Source organism: Lepisosteus platostomus, chromosome 5 (genome assembly GCF_059453375.1).
Source record: "Lepisosteus platostomus isolate fLepPlt1 chromosome 5, fLepPlt1.hap1, whole genome shotgun sequence".
Taxonomy (NCBI): Eukaryota; Metazoa; Chordata; class Actinopteri; order Semionotiformes; family Lepisosteidae; genus Lepisosteus; species Lepisosteus platostomus.
The window spans coordinates 55,694,122-55,712,089 of record NC_142615.1 but is presented as its reverse complement, the minus strand read 5'-3'; the positions used below and the strand labels follow the sequence as shown (position 1 = coordinate 55,712,089).

At 52.5% G+C, this 17,968-nt stretch overlaps 1 non-coding gene across 1 annotated transcript; it reads right to left on the bottom strand.

Moving 5' to 3' along the window:
• Nucleotides 1–11,947: 11,947 nt before the first annotated feature.
• Nucleotides 11,948–12,019, bottom strand: trnad-guc (transfer RNA aspartic acid (anticodon GUC)). Its single transcript has one exon. It is a non-coding gene; the product is annotated as a tRNA-Asp (tRNA).
• Between the last annotated feature and the right edge of the window lie 5,949 nt (nt 12,020–17,968).

Below are 17,968 nucleotides of genomic sequence, written 5' to 3'. Positions count from 1 at the left end.
CAGCAGGGGGGGCTCGAGGGGCATGGCGGGGATGAAGGGGGGGCAGCGGGGCGGGGCGGGCAGGGGCCTGAGGGGGCCGGAGGGGGGGGCCGGGGGCGGGGAGCGGAGGGGGCTCTCGGGCGAGGAGGGGGGGGACACCGAGCGGAACGAGCTGGGCGAGCCCGAGCGGGACGAGCCGGGCGACCCCGGGAGCTCCAGCTGCAGCTCGGCCACCCTCTCCAGCTTCTGGACGAGCTCGGGGAGACAAGAAGACACCACGGGATTCTGTCCAGCGGGGAGAGGGGGAGACACAACGCAGGGGGGATGAGGAGCAGAGACTACGCCTGGACAGGTGAGTGTGTACAGTGTGTCCAGTAAGAGTCTGGACAGGTGAGTGTGTCCAGTGTGTCCAGTGAGAGTGTGGACAGGTGAGTGTGTACAGTGTGTCCAGTAAGAGTCTGGACAGGTGAGTGTGGACAGTGTGTCCAATAAGAGCCCAGACAGGTGAGTGTGGACAGTGTGTCCAGTGAGAGTCTGGACAGGTGAGTGTGGACAGTGTGTCCAATAAGAGCCCAGACAGGTGAGTGTGGACAGTGTGTCCAGTGAGAGTCTGGACAGGTGGTTGTGTACAGTGTGTCCAGTAAGAGTCTGGACAGGTGGGTGTGTACAGTGTGTCCAGTAAGAGTCCGGACAGGCGAGTGTGTCCAGTGTGTCCAGTAAGAGTCCGGACAGGCGAGTGTGTCCAGTGTGTCCAGAAAGAGTGTGGACAGGTGTGTCCAACAGTAAGAAGCTGTCTTACCCTGTAACCTAGCTCAGGGGTGTTAGGGGGTGCTCTGTCTCCTCCCCAGATCTCACCTTCAGCTCTGGTGAAATGACGGACCACTAGGAGACGCTGGAAATGAGGACACAAGACAGAGGTTAGGTCCACAGAGCTCACTCAATCACTACAGCAAGCAGAGACCTCTCGGCCATCAGGACTGTGGGGGTCAGAGTGGGGAGCTGTAGGGTATCGGGAGTTTAGGGGTCAGAGTGGGGAGCTGTAGGGTATCGGGAGTTTAGGGGTCAGTGGGGGGAGCTGTAGGGTATCGGGAGTTTAGGGGTCAGTGTGGGGAGCTGTAGGGTATCGGGAGTTTAGGGGTCAGTGGGGGGAGCTGTAGGGTATCGGGAGTTTAGGGGTCAGTGTGGGGAGCTGTAGGGTATCGGGAGTTTAGGGGTCAGTGTGGGGAGCTGTAGGGTATCGGGAGTTTAGGGGTCAGTGGGGGGAGCTGTAGGGTATCGGGAGTTTAGGGGTCAGTGGGGGAGCTGTAGGGTAGATGTGGGGCACCGGGCCCACCACAGGGCGGCCGGTCCAGTCTCGCGGAAGGCGACCGGGTCAGACTTACGGAAAAGCACCGGGACTTGGGCCGGGACCTCTCCCGCTGCCAGTCCGGGTTCGGCCTGACCGGTGTGACCTGTGAAGACGCGAAACTGCTCATCTCCGAGACAGCTCTGACCAAATAGCCCAGCCCAGTCGTGTCGAGACTAGGGGCCTTGGGCAGTCTCTACAGTGTGTCCAGTGAGAGTGTGGACAGGTGAGTCTCTACAGTGTGTCCAGTGAGAGTGTGGACAGGTGAGTGTGTACAGTGTGTCCAGTGAGAGTCTGGACAGGTGAGTCTGACCAGTGTGTCCAGTGAGAGTCTGGACAGGTGAGTGTGTACAGTGTGTCCAGTAAGAGTCTGGACAGGTGAGTCTGACCAGTGTGTCCAGTGAGAGTCTGGACAGGTGAGTGTGTACAGTGTGTCCAGTAAGAGTCTGGACAGGTGAGTCTCTACAGTGTGTCCAGTGAGAGTCTGGACAGGTGAGTGTGTACAGTGTGTCCAGTAAGAGTCTGGACAGGTGAGTCTCTACAGTGTGTCCAGTGAGAGTCTGGACAGGTGAGTGTGTACAGTGTGTCCAGTAAGAGTCTGGACAGGTGAGTGTGTACAGTGTGTCCAATAAGAGTCTAGACAGGTGAGTCTCTACAGTGTGTCCAGTGAGAGTCCGGACAGGTGAGTCTCTACAGTGTGTCCAGGAAGAGTGTAGGACGTCCAGAGGCAATCTGTGCTCTCAGAAGGCCATAATGGACCTGCAGCTTGGTTTTCCTCGGACCCGCGACCCTGTCTCTTGAGCCGAGGCGTATCCTCGGTCAAGATCACCACTGGAAGTGTCTCTCCTCGTCTGGAGGTGTTACCGTGAGACCTGGTCTGTCAAGCGCTTTGCGCTGCTATGTGTGTGAAAGGTGCTCTATCAATGAAGTTTATTATTATTATTATAATACAGCGCTGCTGGGGGCGGAGAGGCCAGTTGGAGGAGGGCTGGACGCTGGACGCTGGACGGCGGGCGGGAGGGGTGGACTTACGACGCCTCGCCGGGCCCGGGTCCTGCTGCGACCGCGCACGGCCGTGCGGCATCTCTGTCGGTGCATCGTCCTGCCGAGACAAGCAGAGTCACAGAGGGGAGGGGAGGGGGCGGAGCCACACAGCTGGGCGGCTTGTTCCCCACCCCCGCCCCCCTCTGTGTACAGAAGAGCCTCCTGTCCTGACTGGAGGAGCTCACCCAGCTGTGTCTGGAGAGAAGCCAGGGTATCGGCTTTGTTCCACATCCCCGCCACTCTCTGTGTACAGTAGACCCTCCTGTCCTGACTGGAGGAGCTCACCCAGCTGTGTCTGGAGAGAAGCCAGGGTATCGGCTTCAACCATAGGGCTGGGCAGCTTGTTCCCCACCCCCACCACTCTCTGTGTAGAGGTGCACCTCCTCTCAATATCTTTTTACAGCACGATCACACCCATAAGAGTGGAGTAACGGAAAAAAAAAAACAACTTATTTCTCAACTTATTTTGTTATTTCTCGACAGCGGCATTTTTAACTGACTTACCGATTTCACGGGGATTCTTCAGAGTGAATCTGAAGCTGAAACTATTATTTGATTGAAGTCGAAGTAACCCGCGAATCTTTTTTGGAAGAAACACGTGTTTAGAAAGCGCTATATAGTCCTTTCCTCCTCCTCTCTCTTCACTCCTCTGAGCTCACGGAGCTCCGGCGCCGCCCCCCGCTAGATTCCGCCGCTCTGTGACGTCAGGCGGCTCATTGTGACGCCCCCGTGATGTCGCCCCCGACGCGCTCACGGCTCGGCCGCGAAACAAAAATGGCCGACATTTTTCGCGGTTGTTTTTTTTTTTAGGTGGACATTTTAGTTTTCCAACTCTCAGCGGCCAGCCGGGTGTCCCTGTACGACCCCGATAGTCGGCACCTCGGACAGGCAGGGGAAACGGGTCCAGCTGTTTCCGGCTCAAGGGTTACAAAAGCTGCACTTGAATTTAAAGACAAAATCACGTCGAGGGCGCATTTAGCACCCCCACGTCCAACACGGGTTTCCGTGGGGTTTGGTTCAGTGAAATTAGCACCCCCCCTACCCCCAAGTCAAAGAAAGACCAACCTCCACCCCCCTCTAGCGGCCAAGGGTGGAAATTTCGGGCCACGCCACGTCCAAAAAACACGGGTTCCACCCCCCGGTCCTGCGGGGAAAAGAGATGGCATTTTCTTTTCCGAGCGCTGCGTGGGACCTCACGACCCCCAAAAAAAAAACGGGCTTCGGAGACGAGGAAAACCAGGCACGTCGACCTCTCTACAACACCACCCGGCCGTTTCTGTTTCAGACCGTGGTAAAAAAATAAATACAAAATAAATACAATTTCGCCCCTCACCGACCGCCGCGCAAAAAAACACAACTTCACGCTACAGAAACGGCCTGTGTGAGGGGGGGCACGGGAAAAAAATAAAACCTGTGTGTTTTCGGCAGAGTAAGCTGGCGATAAAGGAGGGAATCAAGGAGGAGAATTAATATTGTGATCCACCAGTCCATCACAGGACACACACACACCCTGGACAGGACACCAGTCCTTCACAGGATACCAGTCCATCACAGTACACACACACACCCTGGACAGGACACCAGTCCATCACAGGACACACACACACTCACACACCCTGGACAGGACAGGACAGCAGTCCATCACAGGACACACACACTCACACACCCTGGACAGGACAGCAGTCCATCACAGGACACACACACACTCACACACCCTGGACAGGACAGCAGTCCATCACAGGACACACACACACTCACACACCCTGGACAGGACACCAGTCCATCACAGGATGTTCAGTGCCTCTCTCTAATAAAGTAGAAACAAGACATTAAACTCCGTTCAAAACGGGAGAAATCACCAGGACACCATACACCTTGCTCCGGACGATGGGAGAAGACCTGTACCTTCACGAGTCTGGGTTGTGAAAACTTCTTCTGGCAGTTCAAAACGTTTCGAAGGGACTACAGCGCTACCCTGTTTTCCATTTCTATCGTGTATTATTATACAGTCATAAGTATCTGTACTGATCACAGAGTCCCCCTCTCACTGCCAGGACTGAAGCCCAGTGCAGCACGAATAATAATAATAATAATTAATCCGTCTGGACTCTCCACTCAGAGCTCTTCCCAGGTCAGGGGGATCCAGTGGGGAGGAGAGCAGAGGGATGGAGCCAGTTCAGAGAGGGGGGTGATTAGGAGGCCATGATGGGTCAAGACCAGGGGGGGAATCAGGCCAGGATACTGGGGTAACACCCCTACTCTTCTCCAGAAACACCCCGGGATTGTTAATGAGCACAGAGAGTCAGGACCTTGGTTTGACGTCTCATCCGAAGGATGGCGCCTGTTTACAGTCCAGTGTCCCCTGTCACTATACTGGGGCATCAGGACCCACACAGACCGCAGGGTGAGAGCGCCCCCTGCTGGCCCCACTCACACCTCTCCCAGCAGCAACTTTGGGGGGGGGGGGGAGGGAAAAAACCAAAAGCTAAACAGATTTTTTTTTAAAATTTTTTATTGATGCTTAACAAAAGAACAAAAATTACAAGCTTCAGTCCAGACTGGGGTCTGGGGTACCTCAGCTTCAGTCCAGTCCAGTTTGGGGCCCCTCAGCTTTAGTCCAGTCTGGGGCCCCTCAGCTTCAGTCCAGTCCAGAATGGGGCCCCTCAGCTTCAATCCAGTCCAGTCTGGGGCCCCTCAGCTCCAGTCCAACCTGGTGTCCCTCAGCTCCAGTGCAGTCCAGACTGGGGTCCCTCAGCTTTGGTCTAGCACAGACTGGGGTCCCTCAGCTTCGGTCCAGCACAGTCTGGTGTCCCTCAGCTTTGGCCCAGCACAGACTGGGGTCCCTCAGCTTCGGTCCAGCACAGTCTGGGGTCCCTCAGCTCCAGTCCAGTCCAGTCTGGTGTCTCTCAGCTCCGGTCCAGTCCACTCTGGGGCCCCTCAGCTCCAGTCCAGTCCAGTCTGGTGTCTCTCAGCTCCGGTCCAGTCCAGTCTGGTGTCCCTAGGCTCCAGTCCAGTCCAGTCTGGTGTCCCTCAGCTCCTGTCCAGTCCAGTCTGGGGCCCCTCAGCTTCAGTCCAGTCCAGTCCAGTCCAGTCCAGATCTTAGCAGGCACAGAACCAGGAAAGGAACCTGGAAAGAATATTGTTATTGCAGGTGTGAGGGACACAGACACAGACGTCACCATGACATCAAACAGCAAGAGGAGACTCCTCCTTGAATCACAGACACGACCGGGCGGCGCCCCCCTGTCTGCTCACCTGCACCTCCTCTTCCTCTTCTTGTCCTTCCCGGCAGCCTGCTCCTCCTCTCCCTCGCTCTTCCTCTCCTGACCCACGGTCTCCGCCGCCTCCATCGGCTCGTCCTGATCATCTCTCTCCACTGACACGCAGCTCAGGGAGTTTAAAAAGACGCACCAGCGCTTCTGAAGCAGAGACAGGAGTGTCACGTTAAGAGTCGGACTGGACACTCCAGGACATGAACACTGCACTGAGAGAGAGAGAGGGGTTCATACAGACACATGACTGGACACTCCAGTACATGAACACTGCACTGAGAGAGAGGGGGGCTCATACAGACACACTGACTGGACACTGGACAGGAGTAAAGAGAGGATCAGAGCATTACCCACCTTATTTTTCTTCTGTCTCACAGGAGGTGGTGATTGGACCTCCTCCAGCTGGAGTCCGAGGAGGGAGAGAGGGGGCAGGAGAGGGACAGCACAGGGAGAGAAAGAGAGAGACAGGTGAGTCAGGTGTCCCAAGAGTACAGAGACTCTGCTGAGATCACACTCGCAGTGAGTGACACCGACACTAACCAGCCTCAGGACAGCAGTGCTAGAGCACCACAACCCAGACTCAACCACATCACAGCACAGATCAAACAGCAATATCTCACACACTGGGATACACACAAACACAACATAAACTGGAATGCTACAGAACCTTAAACAGACAATACACACTAGCTGAATATTTGACCAAAATAAAAATTAACAAACAGAAACAGACCCTGACGAAGTACAGGCTCAGTGACCACAACCTGGCCATAGAAACTGGGCGACACAGGCAGACCTGGCTGCCCAGAGAGGACAGGCTGTGCTCCCACTGCCAGCGGGGAGAAATAGAGACAGAGGTGCACTTCCTACTGCACTGTGACAGATACTCTGGGATTAGAGAAACATTCTTCCCGAAATTCAGAAATCTAATCCCAGAGTTCCCACACCTTCCAGAATCACAACGGGTCCCAATCCTACTGGAAGAGGGAGGAGGGAACTCAGTTGATCTGGCAGCCCAGTATGTGATCTCCTGTCACAGCCTGAGGAACAGTGAGTCTGTCTCCCAATAATGCTCCAGCCGCCTACAGTATATGTCAATATTTTATAATATGCCTTTGTTGTAAATGTCTGTAACATGTCTGCTTTACGCAGAGAGTGGCGGGGGTTGGATGTCAAGTCCTGACGATACCGCATTACGCAGAGAGTGGAGGGGTGGGATGTCAGGGCCTGACGACACTGCTTTATGCAGAGAATGGAGGGGTGGGTGTCAGGGCCATACGACACTTCTTTATTCAGAGAGTGGAGGGGGTGGGATGTCAGGGCTAGATGACACTGCTTTACACAGAGAGTGGAGAGGTGGGTGTCAAGGCTATACGACAGTGCTTTCCGCAGAGAGTGGTGGGGGTGTGATGTCAGGGCCATACAACAGTGCTTTACACAGAGAGTGGTGGGGGTGAGATGTCAGGGCCATATGACACTGCTTTACACAGAGAGTGGTGGGGCTAGGATGTCAGGGCCATATGACACTGCTTTACACAGAGAGTGGTGGGGGTGGGATGTCAGGGCTTGACGACACTGCTTTATGCAGAGAGTGGAGGGGTGGGATGTCAGGGCTATACGACAGTGCTTTCGGCAGAGAGTGGAGGGGTGGGATGTCAGGGCTATACGACAGTGCTTTCGGCAGAGAGTGGTGGGGGTGTGATGTCAGGGCCATAGGACACTTCTTTACGCAGGGAGTGGCAGGGGTGATATGTCAGGGCCTGACGATACTACTTTACACAGTTAGTGGTGGGGGTGGGATGTCAGGGCCATATGACACTTCTTTACGCAGAGAGTGGTAGGGCTTGACGACACTGCTTTATGCAAGAAATGGAGGGGTGGGTGTCAAGGCTATACGACAGTGCTTTCCGCAGAGAGTGGTGGGGGTGTGATGTCAGGGCCATACAACAGTGCTTTACACAGAGAGTGGTGGGGGTGAGATGTCAGGGCCATATGACACTGGTTTACACAAAGAGTGGCGGGGGTGGGATATCAGGGCCTGACAACACTGCTTAACGCAGAGTGTGGAGGGGTGGGTGTCAGGGTTATACGGCAGTGCTTTACGCAGAGAGTGGTGGGGGTGTGATGTCAGGGCCATACGACAGTGCTTTACACAGAGAGTGGCGGGGGAGGGATGTCAGGGCTTGACAACACTGCTTTATGTAGAGAGTGGAGGGGAGGGTTTCAGGGCCATAAGACACTGCTTTATGCAGAGAGTGGAGGGATTGGTGTCAGGGCCATATGACACTACTTTACACAGAGAGTGGCGGGAGTGGGATGTCAGGCCCTGACGATACTACTTTACGTAGACAGTGGCGGGGGTGGGATGTCAGGGCCTGACGACACTGCTTTATTCAAAGAGTGGAGGGTTGGGTGTCAGGGCTATACGACAGTGCTTTCCGCAGAGAGTGGTGGGGGTGTGATGTCAGGGTCATACGACACTTCTTTACGCAGGGAGTGGCAGGGGTGGGATGTCAGGGCCTGACGATACTTATTTACGCAGAGAGTGGCAGGGGTGGGATGTCAGGGCCTGAAGATACTGTTTTTCGGAGAGAGCGGAGGAGGTGGGATACGACCTCTCAGTGGGGCCAGCAGGGGGCACTCACCCTGCGGTCTGTGTGGGTCTTAATGCCCCAGTGTAGTCACGGGGGACACGATCTGGCCCACCAGCGACGAGCAGGTTACCAGATCTAGACAAAGGGGGCAACTCTTAGTCGTATGAGCTTAGTCACACATCGCAGCGATTAAAAAAACAAAACAAACATATTATGTCTGTTACTAACGACTTTTTTTTCCTACATTGAAAGTCTCTTTCCCGGGTGATTTTCTAGCGCGACTGGGGCTCTTCATTTCTCCTCGGTGTCTCATCGCGGGCAGATTTGAAACAGACCACAGAAGGTGGTCACACACTATATTATTATTGAGAGACAGGCTCACTGTACCTCAGGCTGGGACAGTAGATCACACTGTATTATTATTATTAATATTATTGAGAGTCTGGCTCACTGTTCCCCAGGCTGGGACAGGAGATCCCACACTGTATTATTATTATTGAGAGACAGGCTTACTCTCTGTTCCTCAAGCTGAGACAGGACATCACATACTGTATTATTATTGATTGACAGGCTCACTGTTCCTCAGGCTGGGACAGGAGATCACACACTGTATTATTATTATTGAGAGACAAGCTCACTGTCTGTTCCTCAGGCTGGGACAGAGGATCACACACTGTATTATTATTATTTAGAGACAGGCTCACTGTCTGTTCCTCAGAGTTGGACAGGAGATCCCACACTGAATTATTATTATAGAGAGACAGGCTCACTGTATGTTCCCCAGGCTGGGTCAGGAGCTCACACAGTATTATTATAATTATTGAGAGACAGTCTCACTGTCTGTTCCTCAGTCTGGGACAGGAGATCACACACTGTATTATTATTATTGAGAGACAGGCTCACTGTCTGTTCCCCAGGCTGGGACAGGAGATAACACTGTATTATTATTGAGAGACAAACTCACTGTCTGTTCCTCAGGCTGGGACAGTAGATCACACTGTATTATTATTATTGAGAGTCTGGCTCACTGTTCCCCAGGCTGGGACAGGAGATCCCACACTGTATTATTATTATTTAGAGACAGACTCACTGTCTTTTCCTCGGTCTGGGACAGATGGTCACACACTGTATTATTATTGAGACAGGCTCACTGTCTGTTCCTCAATCTGGGACAGTAGATCACATTGTATTATTATTATTAATATTATTGAGAGTCTGGCACTCTGTTCCCCAGGCTGGGACAGGAGATCCCACACTGTATTATTATTATTTTGAGACAGGCTCACTGTTTGTTCCTCAGGCTGGGACAGGAGATCACACACTGTATTATTATTATTGAGAGAGAGGCTCACTGTCTGTTCATCAGACTGGGACAGGAGATCCCACACTGAATTATTATTATTGAGAGACAGGCTTACTCTCTGTTCCTCAGGCTGGGACAGAGGATCACAAACTGTATTATTATTGAGAGACAGGCTCACTCTCTGTTCCTCAGGCTGGGACAGGAGATCACACATTGGCTTGTTATTGAGAGGCAGGCTCACTGTCTCTTCCTCAGGCTGGGACAGGAGATCACACGCTGTATTATTATTATTGAGAGATAGGCTCACTGTCTGTTCCTCAGGCTGGGACAGGAGATCACACGCTGTATTATTATTATTGAGACACAGGCTCACTGTCTGTTTCTCAGGCTGGGACAGGAGATCACACACTGTATTATTATTATTGACAGATAGGCTCACTGTGTCTTCGCTTGGGCTTGAATAGGAGATCACACACTGGATTATTATTATTGAGAGACAGGCTCACTGTCTGTTCCTCAGGAAGATCTAAAGGTCCCTGGTTCGATCCCGGGTTTCGGCATCTTGTTTCATCGCGCCCTTTGTTCCTCTCTCCAGCGCCCCCTGCCTAAAGTGACGCGTCCCTTTCTCAGCCCGAAACAAAAGCGAGACACCAGCAGCGGTCCCTGCAGGTTTCTGTAGTGTAGCGGCACTAACACGCGAAAGGTCCCCGTTTCGAGACCGGGTTGAAGCAGCCTCGTTTTGCACGCTCCTGTACTTCACAGAGTTCTTGACCGACCGGTCATTTGTTCCCAATGTATTTCCGGTGCCTTCGTGCACTCTTGTACCAAACGCACGTTCCTTCTGTACGCGGAGCCGATCATTTGCAATTGGGCTGTGCCCACAGACCAGAACGAGCTCTGTCGGCTCAAAAGCAGCGCAAGACCTGCAAGAACAACAGAAAGATTAGCATCCAGCGGGGGCCTCTTAGTGAGCCCAAGAGTTCATCAAGAATCGGCTCCAGCAACAGGGCTGGACGCATTGTTCCATTCTCCGACCACTCTCGGTGTAAACAAGTCCCTCCTGGTCTCTGCTTGAAATGCACTTTCCTGCGTTTGCTTTGGTGTAACTGGCTTCCCCTGCATGGGCGAATGTGAAGAAGATCCTTAGTAAGTCATTGAAGAAAACCGAGAAGAGGTCGGAGTGGCCTCTGTCGTTCATCAACGATCCAGTCAGGCAGTACTCCTCTGTAAAGCGCCGTTCGTTCACATCGATTGGCTTTTTTTTGCCTTCATTCGTGCGAGTAGTAAAAGCAGACGCCCCTATTCTGCTGTGAGCCGGATTCGAACCGGGGTTGTTGCGGCCACAACGCAAAGTACTGACCACTATACGATCACAGCGAGTTACCGAGACACACGCGGCAGGGTGGAAAGGGCTGTGCTCTCTTCGTGTGACATAATTCGGAAAAGTCCTGACGTTGCATTTCAACTGAGCCCCAGTATACATCGACCCTTCGACACTCTGAGTGACAACTCTCTTGCGTGTTTTCTCATATTTATGTAGTTTGCTTGCATGATGCCGGGAACTGCATGGTTGTTCGCTGCCATATAGTCTAGCAGTTAGGGTTCCTGGTTTTCACCCAGGCGGTTCGACTCGGTTTTGCCTCCTGCTTTCCAAAAGATCAGCACCGTGTACGAAAGAGCCGCATTAAAACTACTCGAACGTGCAAAACGTGCGAGAAGAGGGGGCGCTTGTTTCCAACCGAAACTTCTCGCGTGTGAGACGAGCTGATCATCGCTGTGGGAGGGTTACTCTGGTAGACAGGGCTGACCTTCGGCAATAGGATTTATACTCTCCAAGATGATATTTGCACTTTCTGGAGAGGCGATTTTCTCCACTTCAGTAGCCCGATTTCGTCGATTGCGTGGAGAGGGCTGTAGAATGTGGCGCCGCCTTTCCTGCTCCGTCCATGACAGGCGTGCTGGTCTCTGGAGAGAGAGCATGGTCCATCAGCGCACTCCAATAAAGGCACTGGAAGCAGCTGAAACGCATTGGCGAAGCTCAGCGCTGGGCCGCTGGGCACGTCTTACCACCGTTTCTGTTATGTAGTGGTTATCACGTTCGCCTCACACGCAAAAGGTCCCCGGTTCGAAAGCGGGCGGAAACAGACATCTTTTGTCGCCAGGCACAAAAGGGGATTGGGGATTCGCCTAGCGCTGTGATCGAACAGACCCACTCACCTCTTAGTGTGGCGGGATCTGCACAGTGCATGTCGCAGCGCTTCCTGCTTTCACTTCAATGTGCTTCCTGATGTCGAGTCGTGTGCCGTGCGGAGGCTCTGAAAGCGAGAGCAATGAAAAGGTGCACGACGCTGTGAAAGAAAACAGAGAAGTGAAAGGCAGTCCTTTCTCTAAGGAGGTGAAAGAAAAACTACTCCCCGTCGGGGAATCGAACCCCGGTCTCCCGCGTGACAGGCGGGGATACTTGCCACTATACTAACGAGGAAGACATCGCTCTCTCCGACCCCCGGCATCGTGTCCCGACCCAGCGTGCTGGAAGCCGACGCGTGCTGTGATCCCTTTACGGAGCAGAAATGACAACCGAGGAGCCGAGAGATAATTTCAGCATATCGCGTCTGAACGGAAAACACAAACGACCAACTCGGAATGACTTGCCTTTGAGGCTTTTCAAAGCGTTCTTTGTGCACGATGACTGCGCCGCTTAGCAGATACAAATGGGTTGTACAACTTTGAACTAGCAAATGGAAGAGGGCTGAAGTAAGAGACAAGATGTAAAAAGGGTTAACTTAAGTCAGTTCTGCCTGAAAATTAGACTTCTAAGCAACAGGGGTTTATGGCAGGAAAGGGGGTTAACTGATAAGGATTCCAGATGCGAGGGGGCATAATCTTAAACTGACCATTTGGCCAGGGTCTCTTGACTGGCCAAATACCATGACCCCCCCCCCCTTACCATAACACCGAATGACGTCTGAAGCAGCAAGGAAGGACTATATAACCTAAAAGTTTGTACCAGCACATCGAACAATACTTCGGTTTTGTTGTTTCTTGCGGGAAACAAGACTTCGGCTTTATTGTTCCTTGCATGCAATACACTCATCTGTTTTACGTCATCTCGGGATCCAGAACCTTATTCTTTCTGTTACAACGAATTTGGCTTAGTCGGCGGATGCTCCAGAAGGCGCAGAACTTCCCATCGGTAGGAGAGACGGTCAGCGCTCACATTACTAAGAGGTAAGGACTCCTCTTTTTTTAAAAAAAAAGTCCCGACTCTCTCTGATCGATAGGGAAATCTCTGCTCCCTGCGAGAATCCCCCGAGATGACAGAGTAAACGTGAGTTCCTGAATTCCTCTGGCCCGGGGAAGACACCGGTGTATGTAATAGGTGGTTTGCTGTAAGCCCAGAATTTGGTCTGGCAGGCGGTCCGCGGTATTGTGTACAGGCGTTCGAAGCTGGTGTAGGCGTCCCACACTGACAGATTGAAGAAACTGAGTCTCTTTAGTCTGAAGGGAGTGTCTCACACTGACAGGCCGGAGGAACTGAGTCTCTTTAATCTGAAGGGAGTGTCTCACACTGACAGATTGAAGAAACTGAGTCTCTTTAGTCTGAAGGGAGTGAACCCAGGTGCCCTGTGCTGAGCCAGGATCAGGGTGGAGTGGCGATTGCCATGATCTGGCGAGCACAAAGCTTCATCAGCTGCCCTTTGCCACAGGAGGTAAGAGGATGTCCAGTGATGACGTACTTCCCTGTCCGTCGTGGCAGTGAACAGGTCCTGGTTACAGGATCTCTAAAAAAGGAAATAAAGACTGAAATCAGATCTGACCCACCATGCTGCCACGGTGACGGTGCACTGCCCAGTGAAAGTGGCAGCCTGTCCCTGGACTGTGGGTGGAAACTGGAGCACCTGGAGGAAACCCCCACAGACCAGGGAGAGAACATGCAAACTCCACACAGACAGCACCCACACCCCAGGTCCAGCACTGTGACGCATGCCCGACGATGCGGAAGGGCTTTTACAAATGAGTGTGTAACTCACACTGGTGCCCAGGATGGCCTGCTACCAGAACACAACCTAATTTTCTTAATGCAGTTTGTTCGAAGCGGTTTGCAGGAGCTGGAGGTGAGGACTGAGCTGGGGTCCAGTGTGCGAGAGTGACTACTGATGTCGTGTGTGTGTGTGTGTGTGTGTGTGTGTGTGTGTGTGTGTGTGTGTGTGTGTGTGTGTGTCTGGATCATTGTGAGCGCCGTCAGGTTTGTGTATTTGTTTAAACAAGAGGACGTGTCTGTGCGGGTCTGACTCTGTGTGAGGGTGCAGCTCTAACTGTGTGCGCGCGGGCGTGTCTATCTCTCTACAATGCATGAGGGGCTAAATCTGCCTCTGAGAAACTGACTTTTCAGAAGAAAAATTTATGAAAAGGTACGGCCTGGCCCTCTTCTCTTGCTCCCGACGTATAACACACTGGGGGATGAAGCTGGTGTCTTCAGCTGTAACCCTAGCTATTTATGCAAACAGCTCTTTTATGAAAAGCAGATCTAGGCCTAGACAAGAGGAACAGATTAAACAAATCTTGGATTTATGGCTTATTCAAAGCAGACTGAGCGCTGCTATACTGTATGTAGGAGCCAGAGATGAAGAATGAGCTATTTAAGGAAATCAGGAGTGTGAGAGAGGGAGTGTGTGTTTTTCCTCCCAATAGAGAAGGCTTGTGGTTCTTTATGCTTTTCTGCAGAGGCTGCCAACGTGAGTACGTGTTGGGTTCTTGGTTTGAATGCTCGAGTTGTCAGGCTGGCGTTTTTTGTTCCTGTTGGAGCCCATAATTGTGAACAAGGCGCTTGAGGACGTCTCTGTGCGGGTGTGCGTTTGTAATGACGTGTGTGTGCCTCTCTGTTTCAGTATAAAAAATGCATTTAAGACATTAAGGCTTTTCATGTTCCTAATATTCTTTCCTTCTCGACAATAATAACTAAGGTGGCTGCTGGAAGAGGTGTTAATGGGGCCAGCAGGGGGTGCTCACCCTGCGGTCTGTGTGGGTCCTAATGCCCCAGTCTAGTGATGGGGACACTGGACTGTAAACTGGCGCCGTCCTTCGGATAAGACGTAAAACTGAGGTCCTGACACTCTGTGGTCATTAAAAATCCCGGGGTGTTTCTCGAAACGAGTAGGGGTTTTACCCCAGTGTCCTGGCCAAATTTCCCATTGACCCTTACCAATCATGGCCTCCTAATAACCCCCATTTATGAATTGGCTTCATTACTCTGCTCTCCTCCCCACTGATAGCTGGTGTGTGGGGAGCGTTCTGGTGCACTATGGCTGCCGTCGCATCATCCAGGTGGATGCTGCACATTGGTGGTGGTGGAGGGGAGTCCCCATGTCCTGCAAAGCGCTTTGAGTGGAGTGTCCAGAAAAGCACTATATAAGTGTAAGCAATTATTATTCATTATAATGTAATAAGTCCATTATTTCTCACCCCTCCATTGTAAGGCATACACAACACAAACACCAGGAACAATTATCTCAGAAGCCAGTTAACCTCCCAGAAGAAATAAAAGGTGTTAAAAGTAAGTATCTCCTTTAGGTGAGGACAGACTGGATCAAACAAAAACAACATTTGAAGTGAATTGCAAATGTATTGAGTTGTGATGCAACTGTAACTTGAACCTAACATGACTGGGGCGTGCATTTTTGAAATTGCATTTTCACAGCTGAAATACAAAATGAAGCTGATCGCAGTCCAAACTCAAGGTATTGTTGTAAAACTAAATATTCAACGTGTTTCTACCTGTCCCTTTTCAGCTCACTCAGAAGTCCACAGCCTGCAGCCTGGTGCCTCTCTGTCTCTCCTCCTCCACACTGCTGGTCCAGTGGAGGTGCTGTTTGATCCTGCAGGATCTGTCCAGTCTCGTATAGTCTTACTGAGCAGCGCAGGGCTCCCTGGCCCCAGGTACGAACAGTGAGTGTCAGTGCAGAACAGCTCTCTGACACTCCGCTCCCTCACTCCAGCTGATCAGGGCAACTACACAGTGAGGGACCTTATGGGAAGCAGTATCAGCACTGTGATCGTCACTGTGGGTGGTAAGCAGGTCTACAGTAGGGTCACTAGAGTGCTCTATATTCTTGACAGAGTGTGTTCTTATATCATCCTCTGTCCTGATTGTCTTTCAGCTCACAGAGACATTGTCACCCTGCAGCCTGAAGCCTCTCTGTCTGTCCCTCTGTTCACTGGAGAGCCAGTGGAGGTGCTGTTTGATCCTGCAGGAGGTGGAAACTGGACCTCAGTGTGTTCTGTCCAGAACACCACAGCCAGCTGTGTCCCCCAGTACAGTTTTTTTTTATTTTTGATGATTAGCCATATGTTGATTACAATATTGTACATAATGTATAATTTGAACTCGATATTTTTCAGGAGTGAATGATTGTATATTTTCAGAATAAATTTCAAAACCAAATTATTGTCCCCCGATCTCTGTCTCTCTCTCGTCCTGCTGTCTGTCTGTCCCTGCCTCTCTGTCTCTCTCTTTTAGCCCCGTCTGTCAGTCTGTCTGTCCCTCGATCTCTGTCTCTCTCTCTCCTTCCTCTCTCTCTCTTGGTTTGTTTGTCCCTCAATTTCAATCTTTCTCTTTGCCTGCTGTCTTTCTGTGCCTTCATCTTTGTGTCTCTCTCTCCTTCCTTTCTGTCTGTCTCTCTGTCTGTCCTGCGTTGTCCCAGCTGGGCCTGTCTCCCCGGCTCTCTGCCTTCAGCTCTGTTCGCCGATGTCCCACCAGCCCGTCTCTCTCTCAGCCTGTCTCTTGACTTGCAGGAGGAAGAGGAAGTGGAGACAGCTCCTCCGGCAGGAGAGAGGAAGGAGGTCAGTGCTGGTCCCACCCTGCCTCCTGTCCTGTCTGTGGTGGAGTTTCGCCGTCTTGTCTGTCCCTGGGTCTCAGTGTCTCTCTCTCTTTCAGCCCTGTCTGTCAGTGTCTCTCTCCTCCTCCTCTCTGTCCTGTGGTGTCCAGTCAGTGTGTCTCTCTCCTCCTCCTCTCTGTCCTGTGGTGTCCAGGCAGTGTGTCTCTCTCCTCCTCCTCTCAGTCCTGTGGTGTCCAGGCAGTGTGTCTCTCTCCTCCTCCTCCTCTCTGTCCTGTGGTGTCCAGTGGGTCAGTATTAGTGGGCTACACCCAGGCTTACTCACTGCGAGTGTAATCTCAGCAGAGTCTCTGTGCTCCTGGGACACTTGACTCACCTGTCTCTCTCTTTCTCTCCCTGTGCTGTCCCTCTCCTGCCCCCTCTCTCCCTCCTCGGACTCCAGCTGGAGGAGGTCCAATCAGCACCTCCTGTGAGACAGAAGAAAAAGAAGGTGGGTAATGCTCTGATCCTCTCTTTACTCCTGTCCAGTGTCCAGTCAGTGTCCAGTCAGGGTGTCTGTATGAACCCCTCTCTCTCTCAGTGCAGTGTTCATGTCCTGGAGTGTCAAGTCAGTGTGTCTGTATGAACCCCTCTCTCTCTCAGTGCAGTGTTCATGTCCTGGAGTGTCCAGTCAGTGTGTTTGTATGAACCCCTCTCTCTCTCAGTGCAGTGTTCATGTCCTGGGGTGTCCAGTTTGACTCTGAACGTGACCCTCCTGTCTCTGCTTCAGAAGCGCTGTTGCGTCTTTTTGAAGTCCCTGAGCTGCGTGTCAGTGGAGACAGAAGATCAGGACGAGCCGATGGAGGCAGCGGAGACCGTAGCTCAGGAGAGGAAGAGCGAGGGAGAGGAGGAGCAGGCTGCCGGCAAGGACAAGAAGAGGAAGAGGAGGTGCAGGTAAGCAGACAGGGGGGCGCCGCCCGGTCATGTCTGTGATTCAAGGAGGAGTCTCCTCTTGCTGTTTGATGTCATGGTGACGTCAGTGTCTATGTCCCTAACACCTGCAATAACAATATTCTTTCCAGGTTCCTTTCCTGGTTCTGTGCCTGCTAAGATCTGGACTGGACTGCACTGGACCGGACCTGAGGGACACCAGACGACTGTACTGGAGCCTAGGGACACCAGGCTGGACTGGACCGGAGCTGAGAGACACCAAATTGGACTGGACAGGAGCTGAGGGACCCCAGACTATGCTGGACCGAAGCTGAGGGACCCCAGTCTGTGCTGGACCGAAGCTGAGGGACCCCAGTCTGTGCTGGGCCGAAGCTGAGGGACACCAGACTGTGCTGGACCGAAGCTGAGGGACCCCAGACTGTGCTGGACTGAAGCTGAGGGACCCCAGACTGGACTGGACCGAAGCTGAGGGACACCAGACTGGACTGGACTGGAGCTGAGGGGCCCAAGACTGGACTGGACTGGAGCTGAGGGGCCCCAGTCTGGATTGGACTGAAGCTGAGGGACCCCAGACTGTGCTGGACCGAAGCTGAGGGACCCCAGTCTGGACCTAAGCTGAGGGACCCCAGTCTGTGCTGGACCGAACCTGAGGGACCCCAGACTGTGCT